This window comes from Pan troglodytes, chromosome 10 (assembly GCF_028858775.2).
Source record: "Pan troglodytes isolate AG18354 chromosome 10, NHGRI_mPanTro3-v2.0_pri, whole genome shotgun sequence".
In the NCBI taxonomy this organism is placed as follows: domain Eukaryota; kingdom Metazoa; phylum Chordata; class Mammalia; order Primates; family Hominidae; genus Pan; species Pan troglodytes.
In genome coordinates this window covers 68,643,465-68,649,484 of record NC_072408.2, presented here as the reverse complement: position 1 = coordinate 68,649,484, position 6,020 = coordinate 68,643,465, and positions in this window count along the sequence as shown.

Below are 6,020 nucleotides of genomic sequence, written 5' to 3'. Positions count from 1 at the left end.
ATTACATGTGCTTGATTTTCTTCTCTACATTTGTCTATATTTTCCAACTTTTTCAAGGAATAGAGTTGTTTTTAGGAAGAAAAAACTTTAAGAATATATCATGTAAGAAAAGTCAACAACAGGCCGGGTGTGGTGTTTCATACCTGTAATCCCAGCACTCTGGGAGGCCAAGGCAGGAGGATCACCTGAGGTCAGGAGTTTGAGACCAGCCTGGCCAACATGGTGAAACCCCGTCTCTACTAAAAGTACAAAAAATTAGCCAGGCGTGGTGGCAGGTGCCTGTAATCCCAGCTACTCTGGAGGATCAGGCAGAAGAATCGCTTGAACCCGGGAGGCAGAGGTTGCAGTGAGCTGAGATCGCCCCATTGCACTCTAACCTGGGCAACAAGTGCGAAACTCCATCTCAAAAGAAAAAAGAAAAGTCGATAACAAAATACAGTACCCATCTTATGCCTTATACACATTATTTAATGTGTATTGTGTTTACAATAGATTGATCAAAGACTCACAAACCTGGAAGGAACTTCAAGCCATTACTCTGTCCAGTTATTATTATTCCTAAATCATTCATCTGTTGCAGTCTTTATTTTATTTTTGAGATGGAGTTTCACTCTTGTTGCCCAGGCTGGAGTGCAATGGTGTGATCTTGGCTCACTGCAACCTCTGCCTCCCGGGTTCAAACAATTCTCCTGCCTCAGCTTCCCGAGTAGCTGGAATTACAGGCATCCACCACCACGCCTGGCTAATTTTTTTTTGTATTATTAGTAGAGATGGGGTTTCACCATGTTGGCCAGGGTGGTCTCAAACTCCTGACCTCAGGTGATCCATCTGCCTCGGCCTCCCAGAGTGCTGGGATTATGGCGTGAGCCACCGTGCCCAGCCCTGTTGCAGTCTTACAGACCATCAGAGTTAGAAAAATGCTTGCTAACAGATTCAAACTCTACAACTAAAGTTAAAACCATCCTCTTTCGTTTAGTTTATTTATCTCATGATATACTGCAAACAGGCAGTATGATGATTAATAATTCAGTATCTATAGTGAAAAGGGTTTGAAATCTAGCTGTATAATTTACTATATGTGTAATATTAGGTATTCACATTAGTATATTACTTCTATCATTTATAAACTGAGGATAATTATTCTAATATATTTGTTGTGAAGATAAAATGAAGTATGTACTTAGCACAGTGCCTGGCACATGGTTCATTAAATGCAAGCTATCATCTCTGCTCATCTTCTCTTCTCTGAACTAGCTAACTCATATCAGAGTGATTGCTTTAGAATTTGTTTCAAATCGAAATATACTTGTATGGTAATTTCCATGGAAATTTTCATTGATCTTTAATTTGGGGGAGATTTCCTTGTTTAAATTAAATGTCTAAATTAAGGGCCAGGTGTGGTGGCACACACCTGAATCCTAGCACTTTGGGAGGCTGAGGCAGGAAGATTGCTTGAGCCCATGAAACTGCGACCAGCCTGGGCAACATAGTGAGAGCCTGTCTCTACAAAAACAAACAAAAATTTAAAAATTAACAAAAATAGCAGGTGTAGTGGCGCATGACTGTAGTCCCAACTACTCAGGAGGCTGAGGTGGGAGGATCACTTGAGCCTGGGAGGTTGAGGCTGCAGTGAGCCATGACTGTGCTACTGCACTCCAGCCTGGGCAACAGAGTGAGACCCTGTCTCAAAAAACAAAAACAAAACAAAACAACAACAACAAAAAGGGGTTCCTTTGGAGTAACTACAAAGTTTACAGAAATATTAGTTACACAAGGTGCAACCAGTTTGCCTGTCACTAAATATGACTGGCTTCAAGTAACATAGATGCTGACAACATGTGCTCTGCATTCTGAATCTCAGAAACCTGAGACCATGTCACACCCAGGTAAGCAATTCTATCATCATGGAATGGTAAGGCTGATGGAACTTGATGCTGTTTGAAATTCAGTAGAAACAGATCTCCCTAGTAGTTACGACTTACATTGTTAATCAATCCTATTAAATATGCAACAGTACTTAGATGTCACTTTCAAATAGTCTATTTATCAAGTGACTGCACTACTCTATCTTCTTGATTCATTGAGTTTTTTTCAGTAGCGTGATACTCTTCTTTCCAACCTAATGCTCCCCACAATATCTAAAGCCACCTGCCTTTGTTATATTGCACCATAGCCCCATTTTTGTGATGTTATCTCATCTTCCTCAGAAAACACCAAAATGTATCTATGCAGAGCTTGAAATGTTTTGTAGTTTGAGATTTAAATGTTAATTGAAATTGGAGTACTAGTTTGTTGCTATGATTCTGTTCAATTATGTAACTTACATGTACCATTATCTAACTTATATGTACTGCTCTTAAAACTTTTCCTGGGCCGGGTGCGGTGGCTCATGCCTGTAATCCCAGCACTTTGGGAGGCCGAGGTGGGCAGATCACGAGGTCAGGAGATCGAGACCATCCTGGCTAACACGGTGAAACCCCGTCTCTACTAAAAATACCAAAAAAAAAAAAAAAATTAGCTGGGCGTGGTGGCGGGCACCTGTAGTCCCAACTACTCGGGAGGCTGAGGCAGGAGAATGGCATGAACTCGGGAGGCAGAGCTTGCAGTGACCAAGATCATGCCACTGCACTCCAGCCTGGGCGACAGAGCAAGACTCCATCTCAAAAAAAAAAAACAAAAAACTTTTCCTGTTCAACTTTCAACCAAAAAACAAAAAAAATCAGTTTAAGAATTTAGGCTGTTTGCCAAAATATTGTTTTTCTGAAGTCCCCTAAACCAGATTTGATTAGTTAGTAATACTAATATCTTTGTGTGTATGTGTATATACACATCTTTGTGTGTATATATATATTTGTGTGTGTGTGTATATATATAGAGAGAGAGAGAGACAGAGAGAGGGAGACAGAGAGGAGATCAATAGAAGTGTTCCTACTGCCCTATGCAAAACTAAGGGAGGAAACAAGTTAACCATCAAGACAACCTTAAGCATTTAAATAAAGAGTAGTATTTGTTGAAATTTATTTCTTGTTTGCTTCTTCTAGGTCAACCCAACACATTTCCAACAGTTGTTAAGTCAATCCAATTGATAACAGCAACTGTTGGGCACACATTTCATTTCCCGATCCCTCCTGACACATTTTATGACCACGAAGATGGCAACTCAACTCACTTGACACTTGAAATAAAATCAGTAAATGAGTATCCTTCGGGCCCAGAAAGCTGGCTGCAATTTAACATGACTCATCAAATATTGTATGGGTATCCCCTAGAACTGGATTTCCAATATTCCCCTCAGGAATTTATTCTCTGTGCCACTGATTCCAGGGGTCTGGTTGCTCAGATGCCTTTGACCATTGAACTGAAGCTACCCAGAAGTAGTCCCTGCCACACTTACACTCTGCGCACAAAAAACAGTTTCTACTCATTCATTAAAAGGAGAGAGAGGATTGGTTTATTTTTTGCTAAACTCACTATCTAAACTCTAGTAACCCTGAACAGATCGTATTAATTACCCTGAGACCAGGGTCTACTATCATATCCTGGTATAATAGGGCCTTATGGTTAGTCAACAGCAGTTCTCTGAAATGGTGTCCTAACAAAGAAATCCAGGAAATAATGTTTAAACTAAGGAGGCCTGACGGAAATGTCCATCCAAACTTTGTATATGCTATGCTGCCGGAATACAAAATTGGCACAGTTGAGAACATCACATATAGTGGAATCTGTCCTACTCTGGAGCTAGACAATGGGTTAATTGGAAACAGCATTCTAACCTCATCGAACACAGAAAATAGTCCCTGGATTAGAAATGTTCTTCCGGCCTTGCTGGCAAGTACGTGTCTACTAGTTGTGGTAGCAGCAGCAGCAAGTGTAGCTTACCATTTCTGTAAGAGTTGTCAGACTTTTCTTGTTCCTCAGTCCCTGGTGTTTCAAGGAAGAACCCTAACAAGTAACACTGACCAAGAAATGGATGTGCTAAGGCCCCGAAAGCCACCCATCCTGGAATGTGAAGTTCCACCTTCCCCTCAGTTATGGCGAGGGTTACCACTGTCTTCTCAACATCAAGCTTACAGAGAAAATGTGATCCCTGGCATGGAAACAAGAGCAGATATTTTTCCTACCTCCAAAATAGCAACCCCTATTTCATTATGAAATGGATCTCATTAGTCAGAGGAAGAGTAAATAATGTCATCAGAAATCTAAATGCATCAACTACTGTTCAAGAAATAGGACTAATCAATATGGAAATTAGGTAAAATCAACCATCAGATTGTCAAAAGATTAGCGATAATTTGTCCTCTGTGTTAATTGTATTAATATACTCCCAGTGAATTCTAATCAGTTATTTCCCCTTGAAAGCCTAGATAATCAATTACATCAGTTATTTCCCCTTGAAAGCCTGGATAGTCAATTATAAATTTGTCACCCAGGCCACCACTACCATAAACAATTCATGTAATGATTCATCCATTACAGTCAGCAATTCCACCACTGACAAGCCCATCTCCAAATGTGAGAAGTGCTATAAACCACCAATTCAAGGCATTCATTACAACCCTCCACATAAAGGCATGATTAATTTAACAATAATAAATACACGAATAGGTTGATGTTCTACTATGTATGGGCAAAGAATTACGGAATCTTTACCTCTTCGTTGTATTTTACCTTTCACTTACAAACAAGCTCATGCCACTGTTCTAAAAATCCACACACTGGATGATATAAAAAGACTACCAAAAAATAACAAAACTTCTCTCATTTCTCTTCTACCAAGCTACAAGCAAGAGCATTTTTTGTTACCATATTTCTGAAACAGCTGACAACATTCACCATCCTCTACTTTTAACTTCATTCATGTAACATTTTAATTGCTGCAGTTGTTTCTATTCCCACCATTCCATGGAAATGGCTTTTTGGAAGTCATTAGCAGCATCTTGGTTGGCATATCCAAATGCATTGTTTTAATTCTGCTTCTGAACATCTTTGCAGCTCCCGTGGCACTTTATGCCTACCTCTTTGACCTTTTTTTTTCTCTTCCGTCCCTTTAAACTTGATCCTCAAGGCCTGTTCTTGAACTTGGTAAGTACATAAACTTAAGGTGATTGTCTATTTTAAAATAAGACACTACTTTCTTTTTAATCTTCTAAAGAGTTTATTGTTTACTACCCTATTTCTTACTAAGAAATTAAAGGGGCACTTAATATCGCCTTTTCTCCTTTGGGTCTTTTCACTTTCAACTGATTCAAAACAGCTGTGGAATTCATTTAAAATGTTACAAATAAGAAAATTTCTAACTAAACACTAAATTAAATTTGTACCTTTCTCTAGGGGGAACTTGTTTCAATATACACCAGCTGCTAAATTTAGTTTCTATTGAATATTCAGACAGGATATAAAGACAAACATACATATTGTACCATAACAAATTGCAAATATTCAATATACTTTGCATATAAAAATGGTAATTTCATGATTCAATCTAAGATGTTCATTTTAATCACTGAAATAGAGATCTCAATGAAATCAAACTTCTTAAGAATAAATTCAGATCCTGGAATTTCCTAAGTTAAGTCTAATGCTTCCCATCTTTATGATATGGAAATTTTTAGATTTGCTCACATCTAGCAGCACCTCTGTAACAAAATTACCATTTGGAAGCTTTTGTTCTCCACATACGTGAAATTACACTAATGATTTTAACTGAAATGTGCCAGAAATAACAAAGCAAATAACTCACTGCTTCATAAAATAATCTTAAAGTACTGTAAATTGTTTTGCTCTCAGATAAGAGCACCTTAGTTCACGGTAAATGCCAGTACTGAAGAATTCAAATGATTGATAGTCCTCCAAAACCAAGCTGCGTATTGTTCAAGCTGATTCTTAATTATTACCCAAAGCATTAATGTCAATGTATGTATTAATAATTCTGTGCAAGTTGTAATGATGGCTACACATGTCCATATGGTGATTTTGAACAATATTCCAATACACTGGAACTTTCTGGAGTAAAATCTCAT